Source organism: Sturnus vulgaris, chromosome 4 (genome assembly GCF_052056855.1).
Source record: "Sturnus vulgaris isolate bStuVul1 chromosome 4, bStuVul1.hap1, whole genome shotgun sequence".
Taxonomy (NCBI): domain Eukaryota; kingdom Metazoa; phylum Chordata; class Aves; order Passeriformes; family Sturnidae; genus Sturnus; species Sturnus vulgaris.
Genome location: NC_142246.1, coordinates 54,978,253 through 54,996,804, shown reverse-complemented (window position 1 = coordinate 54,996,804; position 18,552 = coordinate 54,978,253). Strand labels below are relative to the sequence as shown.

General features: G+C 40.0%; 1 long non-coding RNA gene across 3 annotated transcripts in view; it reads left to right on the top strand.

Moving 5' to 3' along the window:
* LOC148224031 (uncharacterized) overlaps positions 1-18,552 on the top strand; it is a 297,652-nt gene that overhangs the window by 166,064 nt on the left and 113,036 nt on the right. The window contains exon 1 of one of the 3 annotated variants that reach the window (XR_015803334.1): positions 5,670-5,768. The exons of the other annotated variants lie outside the window; for them this stretch is intronic. This is a non-coding gene — a long non-coding RNA (uncharacterized LOC148224031). Of the gene's footprint in view, positions 1-5,669; positions 5,769-18,552 lie in introns of those variants that run through there. 3 annotated transcript variants of the gene reach the window in all.

The following is an 18,552-nucleotide window of genomic DNA, read 5'->3' as shown; positions in this document are numbered from 1 at the left end:
CTCTGCACGCATCACAGGCTTTCAAACTCCGGGTCGCTAACAGGTCTCAGAAGCCATGGGCACCTCAGCCTCCCACTACTTGCTGCATTTCTTGATCAGGCAACAAGGAATTCTTGTGGTATTTACTTGGGAAAGGAGATCTCATTATGGGAAGAGCAGAATATCTGGATATCTGTACTAGCTCTTGGCTGTAGTTCAACACTCATCTGTTTTTACCAAGGGCAGGGGACTGGCATTGACCTTTCTCAGCAGACATGAGGTGAAAAAGTCACATTAGAGAAGTTAAAAAAAACCCATTGCTTTCTATTTTCAAGTGTGGGTGCATAAATCCTCTCTCCACAGCACCAGGGCATAGGTATGTTACAAGCAATTGGAAGTTTGCATCTGTTACTTGATAGAAGACCTTCCCACAGTGGTTTTCTGCTGACTTCAAATAGTCATAAAGAAATTCTTTTAATTACCTAAAATGAATAGATCTTCCCATATATCAGTACCCAAATGTAGCTGTATGAATGTTAGATGATTTTTCTGTTAACCTAAGGTAGTCGCAATATGCAAGAGCATCACACAAAACAAATTTATGCCATTAATGATGCTGCAGGTGTCGAACAACATCTGCTCTTTTTATTACAGTACATCTTCTGGTGATGTGACAAAAGATACGGCTAAGGCCATGGCACAGAAAGATACCTGGATGTCAGTTTGCACAAAGATGAGAGCTGCTTTCTGCCAACAATTCATTGGAAAGTCAACAGACATATGCAGTTTCACACAAATTTGCAAACATTGCTCTTTATTACATCTAAAGTTGTGTCTTTGATATCACCAAGGTTACTCCTCTTCTTCATGCACCTGAAACATCCCAGTGCCCAGCTGGGTCTCCACCAGCAGGCATCCTTTGGGAAGAAAATGGCAATGAATGAACTTTAAATCTAGTGAATTATTCCAACAGTGTGAATGGATGTGAATTAGAGCCCAAGATCTACTTTAGGTTGCAGCAGAGTTTTCAATAGTGTGCAGCCCCCCTGTTGGCTTGGGATCACTGGATGGGAAACCACCTTGCATTCAGGGACACAGTTGTATTGGGAAGACACAGAGGGAAGTGCAGCCAAAGGGAGCTGAGTTTCAACTCCAACTCCGACATGACCTTGCAGAGAATCTTGAGGAAGTAATTTTGCCTCGCTTATAGGTAATTCTGGACCTGTGCTTTTCTTAACATGCTCCGCATTGATTTTACTCTCTGGCATTAGTTTGGGAAATTGTTTTCAGTCATGTAAGCAGCTAAGTTGTTAAATCACTTCGAAAAAAAACGAGGAGTGCAATGCTGATGTGAAATAAAATTGCATCTATGCATGTTAATGCTTAAGAGGCAAATATTCCACTTGGTAGGAACTCCAGTTTCTTATGTTACCTCCCTAAATCTGTCACCTGCTGCCACGTGGCACTCAGCTGCCAGGTATCCAAAAAACTGCAGCCCTTGCCTTGGGACAGATTTGGTTCAGTAGTATGGCTGTGAAGGAAGGGATGGAGTCTTGAGAAAGGAGCACTGGAAGCACTTTACCATGACCACCACAGCTCTCTGCTCTGTTCCTGCTGTCTATCTCTAAAACAACCACCTGCATGTCACATTTCTTCTCACATTTCACCTTTTTTGCTCGTTGCTCCTTATTATATGTTTATAGACTGCTTGAGAGTGGTGGAAAGCTCTGTGCTTGGTGCTAGAGTAACCCACATCACCTTACAGACAAAGTTCTAAAATCTTTGTGCTTGCAAGGCTTCATCGAGATTTTATGGTGCATGTAGCAATTTTTAAGTGCTGCTTATAGAGGTTCCCATTTAAATGACAGTTTATACACAACTAGCTAATCATACACTTCGAGATAATAGAGCTGGTTTACAGTCCATACAGCTTAACTTGGTGTGCTTCAGAAATAACTGGGGATCTTTAAGGCACTCCAGGTAAGGTGGTCTTTGAGTTATTCACATTTCCAGCACTAACTCAGTCTTACAGGAGGAGTATCCACACTTTAGTCATTAAGCAAATCTTTAGGCAACTAAGTGATTTTCCTCAATCTTCATAAATCCTTAGGTCTGAAATCTAGATTTCCAGAAATGCCACAGAATACTGAATGCAAAATTCTTTCTAAATATCAGGTTGACTTTTTTAGACATTATATTTTGAAAAAATTGCTTCAGCTTTGCTCTCACAGATCATTCAGTGAGTTTCTTCATTATATGCACTGATTATGTTCACAACATTAAGGTTTTGACAATCTCCTTGCCCTTCTATTTTCCTAAGTGTTGATTTTTTATTTTTTACAGGGAGAAAGGGAAGAAGGAAGAAAAAAATTTAAATAGAGTTATATTCAGCACTACTTTGAAAAACTGTCACTTGCAAAAAAGTGTAAACATTCTCAGTATCTGTTATGATTTCACAGAGTACTAACAATAGCATAAGACAGCAGATTCATAAAAGAGAGTATTTTTCTTCTTTGAGAGAGAACAAACTGCAGTTCTTTTTAAAAGGAGGATCATTTGTATTGGGCACTGTGGTTCTGACAGATTAGTAATAAAGCTGCAGAATTCTTCCTTTGAAATCCTTGCTTCAGGAAGATTTATGGTGAGACAGAAAACTCCATTTGATTCTGCTCAAAATTTTGGGCATGAAAAGCTTAAGTCTAAAATTCTTTTGAAGAGAGTCCAAAGTAATAGAAAAGATAATTTTGAAGGAGCTGTGGCTTAAAAAACTATTTGTTTCAGAGTTAGGAGCTCTGCAATGAATTTTGTGCGTTTCACAAGAGCTGTAATATAGTTCTTCTGCAATGGCTTAAGGCCAAGTACTCGCCACTACTTTCAGGAAAGTGATTTACAACATGCTTGTGCCTTTAAATAAGACAGTTTGACTTCTCTCTGGAATCTTTTCTGTCAAAGCCAGTCATTGCCAGTCTTCAAGTGACCCACAATATATTTCTTTAATCGGCTACCTTTTGGATTAGATTTTTTCTTTTTGAGGTTTTGTTAGCTCCTTGACAACCTTCACCGTATAGCAGTGTTAAAAAACAACAGCATTTAAAAATAGAGGCCTTTAAATCTGGCTGGTTGGTTGTGTTATGTCTTTTTGTTTTGTTTATGACTGTTGAGAAATAGCGATGCAGTTAAATATATTTTTCAGCAATCCTTTAAAGGAAGCAGCTCCTGCCAAACCACTTTCTTTAATCTCATTTATTAACAGTGACTGAGTGTGCCATCCGTTTGGAGACACTGTGCTATATTGAGATGATGAAAAGATTCATCTCACCTCTGTGTGATAAGGATTGCAGTGTACATGCAGCAGAGTTTTTATGTAGCGCTGGAGCTGATTTCCTCAGAGCAGCGAGTATCACAGTGGGATCTTTTAAATGTTACTGTGTGACTGCTCCTTACACTCTTGAGGAGAGGAGTTCTGCTGAACTTTGGATTCAAATCTCACCTCAGTTTTCATAGCCTTAAATAATTTCTGTATCTTGGAACTAATTTTAAGTGATATTTTCTCTAAATTGATTACTGACAGGAATTCATGCTCTAGAAGGGAATGGACAATATCTAGCCTTAGGGATTCATTTTCAGGATCTACATTTAGGGTCAGGAAGGTGGAATGATTCCTGGATAGTCAATTCTCTCTAAGTCTGTTCAGTCTACCTCCTTTACTTCTGTTTCTACAGTGACTAATTCATGTGTCCTCCGGGCTTCCTTCATGCACTGAGGTTTACTTTTTTTATCTGTTTCCATTTACTGCTGTAATTTGGCATAATGAAGTCGATTTCCAGTTGTATCCTGATTTTATGCAAGCTTATTTTCAGGTGGCTGCTAGAAAGCATAGTACTACATATAGTTATTCTTATGATTTTGATGGACATCAGCATTTGAGTGTCAAGTAGTTGCTTATCTCATTTTGTAAGGAAGAATAAAGCACTTGTGTAAAGACTTTGACATCATCTTTCCCATGCTTTTTTCCCCCGTTGGGATTTTTCTTTTCCTGTGCCCCAGGATGTGATATGTAGGCACTCTTCTGTGCTAAGTTGCCTGGTGCAGCTCATCCTACAGTGCTGTTTCTGGGAATAGCTCATTATTATCTCTGTGCTTAGTACCAGGATGCATAAAGAAAGGACTTTATTTTTAGGAGGTAAGATTCAGATAAACTTACAGTCACTCCCAATTCCTCCTGAGTGCTAGAGGCATCATTTCAAACTACCATAAAAATTGAGAAATAGATATTTCTGCTTTGAAGCAAACATATGTCTGTGGTGCCAAACTAGGTCCTCAGATGCTTAAGTGCTGTCTACACTGGAGAATGGGGTTGTCCTGTCTGGGAACACGAAGCAGAGTTTGGCATAACACAGTGTCTCAAGAATTATGAATTGGCAGTTTAGTTCTTACTGCTTTAGTTTAAGGCAAGGCTGCAACAAAATTAAATAACCTCTGTGAGGCTTAACAGTCACTTTGCTTTTCAAGAAGCAGAGAATGTCTGTTGGGGAGATTTTAAAACCTGAGTTTATATTTTGAAGTAAGTGTCCTGGATTTCACGTATGTTAGAATATGCATTGCTTTTTGAAAGTCTTACCCTCCTCTTTCCTGCTGCTGTCTCTGCTGCTCTTCACCATCCACCTGATATTAGCTTCCCACCAATGAACACGACAGATCCCACACCACTCACTGTTAGACTGGAGGCTAAAACAGCACGGAGCCACAGCAATAGCCATAACACAAAGCATCCTTAGATTTAAGAACTCAGCCTGTTTATTGCTGTTCCTACCACTCTCACAGAAACTTTTAATTAGAGAAAGTTCCTCTTGTTGATCGTGCTGCTAGACTTGAAGTTCCAGAATCTACCACAAAAACGACCTGACTACCTCTGACATCCCATTTCACCTCACCTGGCTTTGTTTGGCCCACCTGCAAGGGGCTCCCAGTGTGATCTTTGGACACTGTGCTAACAAACTGGGCATCAGGAACTCCTCAACCTGCAGGACTGGTCAAATGGGCTCAGCTGAATGAGCTCGCATTAAATTAACAGATTGCACCTTGCTGATGGAGACATGCCTTTCCCTTCCTCTCTAAATTATGAATAGTGATGATTTGGGCAGCATTTCTCCTGAGTGAAAGCACTACCAGCTCAGTATTATGACTCACCAAGCAGCACATTCCTATAATGGTAGGCTTTTCAAATATTTTATGGAGTATTTGTATGGGATGGAGTAAGACTAAGTAGAATTGCATAGAACATTTTCCACAAAATTTGCTATAAACCTCTAACAGGGCAAATCTCATTGCAGACTAATTAAAGAGATCCTGCTAAAATGAAATTAGTCTTTACTGCTCTCACTTGAATAGTCTGGAATATAGCAGTATAAGCAGACCAATGGATTTTTTAATCTTAAGATAAAGTAGAAGTATTTAATAATATTTCCCACTGTTTAACTAAAAAGAACAACCTTTTACTAAGTCAAATCATCAAGGATCATCTTTTAAAGCTGATTAATATTTGGAAACAAACTTTCCAGGCAGTCCCCACACTTTGTCACTTCCACATGGTGAGCACTTTCTCTGCAGGTGTCAGCACCCTCCCTGCAGCTCTGATGAGCACCCAGTGCTGTGCAGATTGAGGCTTTGTTGTAAATTCAGTGGTAGCTGTCACTATGAGAGGGTTTGAACACCATTGTGAAGTCTGAAGCTGTAGCAATATCCTTGCACTAAGGGAGAAGTAAGAGATGATACCTGGCTCTAAATAGGTAAGTTGCAGAGCTCTTCCAGCTTTTTCCTGTCTCCAGACTTTCCCAAGTGCCCAGGTTGTGTCAGGAGCAAGAACAACAGATGCCATAATCTTCATCTGCAGGCCAGAGAACACATCTTTATATCTGCTGGTGTTTTTGTTTTTGTTTTCATCTTGCCTCCTGAAACTTGGAAGAACTAAGAAATATGTGTAGTAGAGGAGAAAGAATATTTTTAACATGTGTGATAATTGCAGTGTCTGCCCTGATGTATACTTCATTATATGCTGATAGGTTATTCATTAAGAGCTTTATTACAAACACAGACATCTGACACTTTAATTGAAAGAAATGGAAAAGTTTGAAAATTGTTTTGTGCTCAATTCTTGTATAAAAATTACAAACAATTTCTCTTCCTGATATATAATGCTGATTTTTCATGCTAGAATGCTCTACCTGTGAAATTTCATCCAAGAGTGCATTTTAATAGCTGACTTCTTAACCCTTCCAAATAAAAGAGCATAATGGAAATAATGATAGACTGAAATTCCACCCTTAATTTGAGCTGTGTTAGAAAGCCTGGGTTTCTATTATTCTATTACTTTTTCCTTTTTCAAAAATGAGTATGTACTTCTGTCACTTGGCTTTATGCATATTCATATACCATTTAGCACCCTTTGCTCAGCTGGATAAGGTATTCCCTAGGTAATCTAGCTCATTTATCTTCAGCAGTGCAACTTGTGCTTGGCATTATTCACCAGAGGGGCTTGTTACGCTGGAATGGGTGACTTTTTTGTTTTGGTTTGGTTTGGTTTGGTTTTATTTTGTTTTTGTTTTAGCTGTAATGTGTGTGTTATTTGAGTTGTAATAAATTCTGGAAGCTGTATATTTAGGTGCACATGTATTTCCACATGATAAAGCCTGGCTGAGTTAATGAAATACAGTCTGTAGAGCTTTGCAGACCCTGTCCTCTGCTGCGTTGTCCCTGTGTATGCTGGTGTGACCACTGGTATAGGAGTGATGGAGAGGAGGAGGTGTGACAGAATGGACAGCAAATTCTGAATCCCCAGGCACTTTGCAATCTGTTATGGTGAATTCTCATTGCTGGAAGACAGCAGTGTATGTGAGCTCCAGCTCAGGTCACAGGAGCTTGGACCCACTTTGGGGTTCTCTGTCACATTCTGGCACTGGCTGGGGAACAACTTGTGTGATCTTTTGACTGCTAAGAAGTGGCCACAGAAGGGGGAAAACAAATCTCAAGTCCTCTTTGAAACCACCCTGATGAGAAATTATTACTTTTGGGCTTTTTTAATGATTCCTTACAGTTTTAGATTCTGAGGCGTCAGAGATTACTGAAGAATGTTTTTGTTCTTTAGCTTTAAACTGAAGGACAAACAGTGATTTATGCCCCACAACTTTGGAGCACTTGATTTTGATTTAGGCTGTTCCCTGCCATTTGCCAATAGAAAGAGAATGTTAGAAACGAGCAGTGTCCCTGCATAAGGAAAATATCCTCTGGATGTAAATGTCTCATCAGTGTAGGTCTGTCAACGTGCATTTCAAGAAAAATTGATGCTTTATTTTTCTCCTTCCCTTTAGGCAATGGTGAATCATTAAAAGAGCCTTTTGTTTGTTTACTGTGGGGCTGACCCCATGGGAGCACGGATGTCATGTGTGATAGATTTATTGACGGATGATCATTTGTTTGGGGCTCTACTGTGAAAAATGGTTTGACTTCATAAGTATCACCTTCAGAAATTATTTAGAGCCTTCTCTGTTTAAATTATGAATCTTTGCAGCAAGGAGAATCCTTGACAGAAGCTGTCTGTAGGAACAGGAAACCTTCTCATATATGAGTAGCATTAACCAAGTAACCTCCCCCGGGGTACATCTACATGGGCCAGACACCTGTGTGGGCTCAGAACAAGCTGCAATAATGTAAAATTGTGAGCTGGTTTCTCTTCCTCTGTTAGGTATGTACATACCCTCCATAGCTCAGATAAAGACAGTATGGAACTGATTGCAAACCAAATACCCCCAGTACCTGGGCTGCAGAGCTTGAGGCTGCTTGCACAGTAGAGCTCGAAAGTGAGTTAAACCAGGTAGGGAAAAAAAAAGATAAAAAGACTTAGAAAATGTGAGCCTAATAAAGATGGAAGTGAATGCTAGTACTGGTCTGTACAGTCTCTGCAGAGTTAGTAGTATAATATTATAGTATAATATAATAATAGTAGTGTATAATTCAGAGTAGCTTAGTTTGTCCTGATTACAAGACACTGAAGAAGAGCTTTACATTGATGCTTCATGAGTTACTAAAACCTGCTGCTAATTGCCTCAGTCTGGAGGCCTCATAAGGAAACAAAAACAAAGATCCTGCAGGTGTTTAAATTGGTGTTCACAGAGGAGTCCTGTTGTGCTCCATGGATTTGATTCAAGCTGTTCTCAGTGCCCAGATGGGAGGTGGCAGTGCTGTTGCCATCTACACTCTGTGGGTGCTGCAGCCTCACGAGGAGCCCCAGCAGGTGCCAGGGTTACAAAACAGGTGGAGCCATGCAGGGGAAAAGCATTCCCCTCCTCCTGGTCTAGGATCCCAGCAGTGTGTGGCAGGTGATGCAATGTGGGGGGAAATGCAGAACAGCAGGGAATGTAGCACAGGCAGTTGCAAAAACAGTGGAGAAGTTAAATCCACATCAGTTAACACCATGACTGGTACCTGATGGCAGTGTTCTCCCAGCAGTGAATGTAGGTTACTTAAGAATGACAAAGAAGATACCTCTCCTAAAACACTATTTTCTTTGGGGGTTGTTTTATGTCCTATAGCATTTACTTGATCCACTATGAACAGGTCAAAGAAGTTTAAGACACACTATACAGAAACTGCAGTGCTTAGGATCACTGTATGGATATTAGATAAATGGTGATAATCCTGGCAGGTAAAGGTAAGCCTTGAATACCTGCCATTAGATATTACAGTACATTTGTTACAGTACATTTTCTCAATAAATTTGTGAGAGACCATTTTGTTTATCTGTCAGGCATGAATTGTTTTACAAGAGAGAGGTAAACTAATCTGCTAAAATTAGCTAGAAATTAGGTAAATTATTGTGAAAACTGATGTTTAGCTGCTCCCCTTTGTTTCTTGAAGTACAGTCTTCTCATGTCTAAATTATTATAGATTGATTCAGTTGTGCATGAATAGGGCTCAGTAATGTTAGAACAATGTTTTTTGGCATTTATAAACCATTGTGTATATTCAAAGCATTTAAAAATATGAAAGTTTAGATTATGATCCACTGCAGTTACTATCAGCCACGAGTCACTGGTCAGTAAAGAAGGCAACGCAGGACAAACATTTCCCTGCCTGTGTTAAAATTCTTGTTTGCCACATAAATGGAAAAGTTCTCATCAAATGACATTTATAGGTCTCTAGGGTTGTTTGTGCTCAGGATATCAAGACTGTTGTATCAAGAGTCAAGCCTGATCACCCAAAATGTGAAGTACAGTTTTTATTTAAAGCAGAATCAAAGCAGAATTGGGTCAAATTCTTCCCATTGAAAGTTGATTGAAAATGTGTGCCTGAATGTCTTCCACCCTTTGAAAATCCAACCTAGATACTTCATTTTAGGAATCATAATCAGTTAAACTTGTATGGTTGGAGGCACATAGTTTGAATGTGTTATTTTCTATAGGACAATTTTATAGGCTGATATGATCCTTCACCATTGCAAAGCAACTTGACTTCATGGTGATAAACTACTTCACTCAGGTGTTCTATCAGTCAATATTTTAACATTTCCTGTAAGAGAAGTGTAAGTCTGATGCTTGCTAATTTTTATTCTGATAGCAATTTGACACCTCCAAAGAATGTATTTTAAGGCCAGTGGGCACAGCACTGAAATGTGTGGTCTGCCTTAGCTGTTAGACTGTTTCAAGTGACTCATTTTTCTGTATTTGGACTTTTGTACCTGGCTGTGGTTCAAAAAGAAAGCAATGATTTTGGCCTTCTCCATAAAGCACTCTGAGAGTGGTCTATTAGTTAATATTTTTCTTTTTGCTTCCTGTCTCAAAATCTAATTTCTGTAACATAATCCATGCAAATTTAGTGCTTTGTGGGCTAGAAAAGAAACTATTGGAGTAGTCACATTTTTCCTTGAAAACTGAGGTTTCATAAGAAGAAAACAGTGAGTTAATAAGTTACCCCAAATCTCTGAATTCATCTCCTTGGATTCCTGGCTAGCTTTATCCGCTAATCTCAGGCAATTTTCCCTCACAAAACCACACGTATTCTATGCAGCTGTTTTAGGTTTACTCTTGTGCTGACATATTTAAGGCAGGACACCTTTTCAAGTGTGGACAGGCTCATACTAGTGAAATATATACAAAGAAAATGGTAAAGACTACCAATGCCAAATTAATGAATTACATTATCAATGCCTTATAGAAAGAGCCATGAATCACATTACAGGATAAAGAATGAATTTTCCCCCTTTGCTTTTGATAGAAAAATAATATATGGTCTGCAGTCTAGCTTTGATATTTCTCTCTACTCTTCTCCCTCTCAAAGCTTTCTCATAACCAATAAAATTCACAGGTTTGCCATATCTTATTCAGTGAGAAGGCAACTTAAAAACTAATATGCTGCGTTGGCACCAAGTGAAAGAAATTGATTTAGAAGATGACAGCAAAAGGGCCATGCTGAAATGTGTATAGCCAGGCAGTGTCACACTTCCTTGGAAAGCATTCAAATCAATTTCTCATGGATATGTATTCCTGAGGAGCTGTATCAGGCAAAAAAAAAGCTTCCTTCAGGAAGCACTGATCTGTCCAGTGGGCTCCCATCAGTGCACTTCCACAGTGCCACCCCAGAAAGATGTACTGGATTAAATGTACTTTTGCATTTCTCTGGTGTGTTAGAGCAGTCTGCCTGAGGTGGCAGACTAGGCTGGAGCCCAAGATTCCCAGTTCTGAGCTCAGCTTAACTCTTCATTTGTCCCTTGGTCAGGGGCAAGGCACATCCTCTTCAATTCACTCCAGTTTCTCCACCTGCAGAATGGGACAACTGAATCTTTATACTGAGTGTTCTAAAAAAGTATCTGAGGAAGAAAGGATGAAACCAGCTAGCTTGTTGCTGCCTCTACAATTGTTGCACTTCAGCTCAAAGCATTGGATTTAGATATCAGTGTTTAAGACCCCAATAAACTATAGACACTTTTCTGTTCTCATGCCAAATGTTCTCATTGGCCATGCCAGACTTTAGGCTTACACACGAAGGACCAAATTTCTGAGGGAAGTTTTGGGATTTATGGATAACAGTCTGAAGTAAACGACCAGCATTTATTTTTCAGCCTTGGTGTCACCAGCCACAGGAAGACTCTTTTAATGTATCAGGGATAGCTGGGTTTGGAGTTGCACAGTGGCCAGCTGTCCAGAGAGCCAGGAGATCATCACAGGAAGCAGAAAGTTTTGGTAAACTCACAACTTCATGGCAAAGCCTGTTGGGATTCAAGGGTACAGATAAGGTTTTGGGAAGATAGACACTACCTAGAGAAATGGAGATTATATCCATAAAGAAAGGCAGTGAGATTGGACTGTTTAGAAACTTGTCTTTTAAGAAATAGTGACTGCAGGTTTCATATTCCCAGGGAATGAGATTGCATGCGCAAGCAATACAAAAAAAGGAATAATAATGTGAAATGGAAATAGAGCAGATGAGTGTGACGGTTTTCTGGTTGCTGATCTTCTCTTCCTCCCCTGAATCACAGAGTCTGTCTGCAGGAAAAAAAATGTTAGAAGTGGTTTCTGTTATTCTCCCTGGCAGACAGTGCTTAGCAAGTTGATAACTTAGAGGTTGTCTTTTGCATTTTTTTAAAGAAGATCATCATCATTCCTCATATGCATGAAATTCTGTATATCACCTTAGTGCTGCTGAACTCACTGCTGCTTCAGAGTTCATTATTGGAGGGATTAATTTGTTTTTCTACTTAATGGTTTTGTCTGTGTGGTTTATGGGTTTTGTTTTGTTTTGAACTACAGAAGCACTACACTTGCAAGCATTTCCTGTATCTTCAGAAATCATAGAATTATTTAAGTTGGAAAACACCTCTAAGATTGAATCTAGCTATTAACCTAGCCAAGCCTCAGGTGCCTGCCTACCACCCCTTTGGATGCATAGGTCCCTTCCTGCTTCCCCTTTGCTCTTAAGGAGACAGCCCTTTGCTGTTTGACTGACCAAATTACATACGTTCCTCTTTCCCATAAAAGTTTCCCAATAAGATGCCTTAGTCTGTGCAGTCCAGCTCTGTCTTTGAGTTACTGGATTCTCTGGAAGTCCCCTTTGAAGTGGATCCCACTCCTGAGCAATTCCTGTGTGTGTGGAGGTCAGGTGGCACTGAACCCAAAGAGAGTCACTCCAGGACCAGCACCAAACTTTCATTTCTAGGTGCTGATATGCTTTCTACAAATGTAAGCACATTTTGTAGATGGTTCACGAGGGTGCATTTGAAGGAGTTGAAGGCACTGCATTAGTTGTGTCAGTTACAAAAAGGTAAATGTAGCTCTTACTATGGTCTCCTGAAAAAGTGGGTTGAGCTGCTGCAGAAAGAAAAATACGAAGACTATGAAAAAAGAGTTTCAGTTTTTGTCATACTTTATTCCTGTTCCTTTGATAAAATGAATGGAAAACTCTTGGTTTAGAATTAAGCAGAAATGCAACATTTTCATTTAGAACAGGATGAAACGCTTTGGGGTTTTTTCCCCTGAGACTTGTGCCTTTTTTCTAGTTTTTATCTCTTATCTCAATCCACTTTTGTAATGATGAAAAGGAGAGAGCAAGGAAAGAAAAAACTGCAAAAACTGAAACCTAAATCTTTCTCTCTGATTTTTATCAGCATATAATTTACTTTGGCTGTCAGAAGGTTTTGCCACTCTAGCCGTCTCTGCTGTTGGTGAAGGGCATGAGGCAAAAATGTGTCATCTGGGTATGTTTGAAACAAGGTAACATTGCCTTAAATTTAATATTTTATAACAAAACAAGCTGATGCTTTGTAAACAAATAAAATAGCATGTGAAGAGTATAGACAAGTCTTGACAGTTTTCAATCTGGTAATCATTGGAGTATTTATCAGCATGTCAGTTTTTCCTGGAGGAGTAAGCTGGGACGATTTGGTTTGGTAGCATTTTGTTTCCCAAGTGTTATAGTAGAAAATCCTCAATATTTTCTGGCATCTAGCAGTTAAATATTGAGGAATTGATATCTCTATTTTTGTGCTATCAGCAGGTCAGGACTAAGTTTTCCTGTATGTACTTATTTTTGAAAACTACGATAAACCCTCCAAACCAGACTTAGTTTGTTGATTTCTTCTCAGCAATTCTTCTTACACCTTGCAGTATCATTACGTAAACAAGAACTGTATTTTTGAAATATACTTCACTCTTTGCCAGTCTGGCATGATGCACTCACTAGACAGTGAGATTTTCCTGTTTTGCAGAGGCTGATGGATAAAGTGCTTGAGCATAAGCAAACTGAACAGAAAGTTATCTAAATATTCAGGTGTTCAATGCAGTAATTCACTGACACATCTTGTCATAGCAAGTGGCTGAGATAGAAGAAGAATCCTGGCAAAACTTGGGGTGGGATCCACAGATGGCTACCACCACTTTGCTCCGAATAATCTTGGGCATACCCCACTTTGAACACACCCCACTACCTGCGAAGACCTGGCTGGCTGAGGTTACCAGGGGTTATTGTAGGCTCTGCACTGCTCATGAAGCTCAGGTTTTATGAGTATCAGGCTGAAAGATGAGCCTGATATGCCTGCCTTCCAGCTCATAATTCCAAAGTATCCTCAGCAACCCCATGTAATTGTGCTGCAGCAGAGCTGAGCTGTGGGCTATGGATGCATTCCGGGTGCTCCTTTGCTCTGGTTCTGTATGATGTATGACACTAGAGATTAATTAATTGAATATTTTATTTAACCAAGATTAAAATAAATTAGTAAGCTATGTACTGCCTGGCCTGAACACCCAGTAAGAACTAGTAGTTTTCATTATCCCTCAAGAAATCATTGACTATTTTATGTGATGCAGTAATGTATTATTCATAGACAATTTCATTGGTAACATTATTGTGGATTCTCAATACAGCAAGAATGTATATAAAGACATGAAATCCTAAGGAAGAGAAAGACAGGTGATCTTCCATAAAAATGAGGATATTCACTGCTTATTCATACACACAGAGGACTAGAGATCTTTGTGGAATCAAGCAAACACCTGATCCTTGTGGTAAGCCTTATTCTTAAAGCATGGTTGCTACTACATATTATAATGCACTAATCTTTCTCAGTTTCTTAATGATCAGCTTGAAATATCTACCTGAAATGTTGTTCTCATGCCTGAAGCTGGATATTTTCAGTCCCATTGTTAGCAGTGCACCTGTATTTATTACATGGACGAATGTCCGCATTCCCATCCATTTTATTCATCAGGCTTGGGAGGTAAGAGTATGCACCTGGAGAAACTGTGTAGCTTGAAGTCTCATCTTCTGCACTGACAGGACACAGCATACAGAACTGTGTACCCCACGCTGTCATCTAAGGAGAAGGACTCAATTTCATGGTGTCTCTGCAATGTAAAGTAACAGTGGTTCAGAGACATTTGTTCTGCTCCTCCTTGTGTGAAGATGCAGAACTTTTCTGGCATCAGGGAATTCACCTATTATCATTTCAGACCATGTCACCAACCATAACTCTGCCTTTCCTCTTCCTGGAGTTTCAGGTTCCCCAGCCTGAATGCTGAACCCAAGGCAATTCTTGTCTTGCCACAGCAGGTTTTTGTCAGCAGTGTGCTTCCTTCTAATCCATGGTTACACAGGCATTGTGAAATCGGGGAATGAGCCTTTGATCCAGTAGTAGCAGATAGCACTGCTACTTTGTGCTTCCACCCTGAAGCACCACCCAGATGGTTTGGGCCCTGCTACAAGGGACGAACTGAGCTCTGTCTCACCCACCGCTGCTGCACAGGCTTAGCTCAAGTTCTTGTCTACCTTTGGGGACCTTGGTGCTGTCACTGCACTGTAGGCATGCTCTTTAGCTGCTAGAACCCATTACCAGACTGGCATCTGTCTAAAGGCAGTGCATCTTGGATGTCACATCAACAGTAGAGGTCTAAAACTGTCATTGTATCCTGCACAGTGTGTCCAAACTGTCATCTTGTGGAATGGACTCATAAACCAAGACCTCATGATACTTGCGCTGAGTTCAGTGTAAAAGCATATTGTGTTAATCCTTTTACTTTTGCTCTGTGTCTTCTGGTTGTCCTTGAAACCTTGCAGGAGGTGTTGTTATCAAACTGGAATATATTGCTATGAGAGCTTGCTACACGGCAAGGGCCCTTTAGAAAGCTTTTACCATTTCATAATTTAAATGTATGCTTCTCCCTCTTTAATTGAAAAGTTGTTAGGAGTGAAAGGTTTGTGTGTCTGAATTGTTTAAAGGCTGCTTTGACTTTTGGTTGCCGAGGAAACTGTTTTAATTGAAGAATTGTATTCCAGTGACTTCAAAATCTCTGTTCTGTTACGGTTCATGCATTCCTTGGGATGGGAACTGTTTCAGTGGGAAACTGTTTCAAAGTAGTTTAATCCCATCTGGGTTTGGCATATCTAAAAAGTGCTGATGGGGCTTCAAAGTTCAGCTGGCGCTGAAATTTCTAGGTGAGTTCTATGTCCCGTACGGATCCAGCGCTGGACCCAACACCAAAGCTGCTGACTTGTGACTTTGGAATATATGCACCATCATGTTACCCTGTATTCTGACTCATCCTCAGCTTCTTGTATTACTCTTTTGCCTGTTCATCCGAGTGGAGTATGCTCCACTGAAGTCAGGATTTACTGAGAAGTGATTATGTGATTATAATGGGGAATCTTCACAATAAAGCCCCTATGAAGATGGGAAAACTGCTTTTTATGAAGATGGAAACTGATGAAATCTTAGATGAAGAAGGCAAAGGAGGTGATGGGTCTACAGGTCTGCAATCCTTGTCCCTCTCATGCTCAAGGTTTTGGAAAAGAGAATTAATCCATCTCTTAGAATCCCGTGTTGAGACTAAGATGCTTCTTCACCCTCCTTTCAGGCCACTGTATTGTCCCCAGAGGTGGGTGACACTGATGCATAGGATCTTCCATCCATAATTTAGAGCTGAGCCATCAAAGTGTAGAGTATGGATTTGCTGAAGTCCTTGGAAAGATTAGCTTGACTCTGGTCAAATCTTGGGATTTCTAGGAATGCAGCCACTGTCATGGCTCAATTCTCATTGTTCCTGAGGCTGGGATAAAAAAATCCACATAACTTGACTGGACTCCTCTGGCAGCAGGGCCTTTCTTCTCACAAGCTATCAGAACTGCACAGCAAATAGATGCTGTGGTGTAACCTCAGGGGCAGGAGGACACAATTAAACCCAGTTGTCTAGGGGAGGCATTTCCTTTTCACAGGTGGGTATCAGAAGGTTGGGTGGTAGACACTTCTTGCCCCCATTGCAGCATTTAACAGACTATCTGGAATGGTATGGGAAGCCCATTGTAGTCCAGGCACTGTGCTGAGGAAATAGAGAGGAAGGGGAAAACTCTTCTATCTCAGCAGCTCAGACAACCCTTTGGCTGCATCTGCCAGCCAGAAGCAGCTTCAGATCATGCAAGTTGCAGAAGCGCCTTCCACTAAGGGTTGTCTCCCACATCAGGAAAAGACAAAGCTTATCTACAGTAGTGGTTATGGGGAAAATAGTTTTTTTAAAAAGTGTATTTTCTCCCGGAGGCACATCCCTATGTACCTTTTATGTGGAGCATGAATGCATTAGTACAGAGGAAGAACTCACTTCAATAGCAGGTTCTGCTGCGCAGCAAAAGGCCACTGCTGCATGGACCTGAGCCTCCAGCCTAGAAGGGGAATTGCACATCAGCTTTGGAGGCTAATAAAGGCATGACCTTCTTGCTTAATGAAAGAAAAATTTCCCAGGAGATGCTGTTCCCTGCTGGCTGTTTTACGTTTTCCCAGTCACAGGCCACAGTCCTGTCCCTCCTTTGTAATCAGCGGCACTTGTGTTGTCACCCGAGCACCAGCTGTGGGAGGGAGGAGGGCTGGCTGGATGAGAGGCTGTGGGTGAATGATCAGGAATTTTTTTCAGGCAAAGGGGTCAATAAGAACGTCTTTTATTGAAAAGGAAGCCTAAGACATGAGGAAATATAGCAAAGAGAATTCTTGAAGGTGGCTGGGAGATGTGGGTGATGAGCCCTGTGTGGACAAATGCTTTACATGTCCTGGGGTTTGTGCTATCAGGAGCAAGGCAAAGAGGCTGGGCAGGGTATCTGGGCCGTTTTTTCAGACCTGGTAAAATATAATAATTATTACATCGAATGGGTTTTGAAGTTCAAGGGCTGAACTGGGCCATAGGATTGAGTCATTTGGAGAAACCTATGTGAAACTGATACTCTCATTTTGATTTCATCACAGTCCAAATAGTTCCTGAAAGTGAATTGATTTCTGAGCTGCTATTTGGAAGCAGTAGGGGAGAAAAATCTTGATTAATGTCAAAACATCCCATTTTGAATCTGAAAAGACTCCATTTGGGTGGAGGTTTTTTGTTTGGTTGGTTTTTATTGGGATTTTTTTTCGGATTTTTTTTAATGGCATCATTGTTATAATGCAATGTATAAATGCAATCTAATTTATTTCATAGCACGCTGTTAAATCATTCCAAAGCAATTATTTTTCTTCTAAAATGTCATGTTTAATTTTGCCTTTTAATGAATTTAGAATTGGAAATCTCAAAGCTGTTGATGAAACCAAATGTTCATCATTTTTTTGGACAGTTCTGTTCAGGTACTCTACATTTGGCTGTGGTAGAGTCACTACATAGCGCAGACTGCAGTGTCTTCCTCCTACCCTGAATCTGGTTGGAGTGAAATCACTTCAGAAAAGAAGGGCTTTTTCCTATGTAAACTGTGAAGTGGAAAGGAGTAGTAATTGTCATCAAGTTTTCCAGGGTCTACTACAGTATTAATTCAGGCCACGTATCCTATAACAGGCATTAACAACAACTGTATATATAATAAGTTTGACACATTTGAGTTCTAAAAACCTTAAACTCCAGGGATTCAAGCCAACTTCATTAAAACGGTGGAAGAAAATGTTAGCAAGTCATTTTAAATAGTGTTGGCATATATACACCTTTTGACTTGAATCACTTACTGTTGTCCCAGTAATTCAGTCTGGGTTCTCTGGCACACTGTGTGAATATAAGGAGGAAGTGGTAGGGTTCCTTTAGACTCCCACTGATGCTTTGGCTGTTGTCTTTGCAGTATTGCTCCCTCTGCGTGTATTTTTTTTAATGTATTTATTTATTTATATTTTTTTATAAATGGGGGAAAGCTTGTATTTTTTTCATATGCAAAGTATTATGGAGCACAAACCCAATTTTTAATACTTAAGTCTGTTGGGTATTTTTCATCTTGGTTGCTGTGGTAGGTAGTAGGGCTTAAATAATTCTGCAGTATGGACATGTATATTCGTCTGTCTAACAGTTTTTGAAACTGGTGGCCAATTTCAATTCTATTTTGAAGAAAAGCAGAGGTATCAGAGGGAATGCACTCCTACAAGTTTTTAAGGATTAGTGGCTCATAGAGGAGCCACAGTCAAGGAAAGCTAGCCCTTTGTTAGCAGGAAATCATACAGAAGAAACACTTGTGAACCTGGTTTACTAGTTCCTATGGCTCATTCAAGTTATTTGTTTAAACGTGAAATATGCCTAATTTATA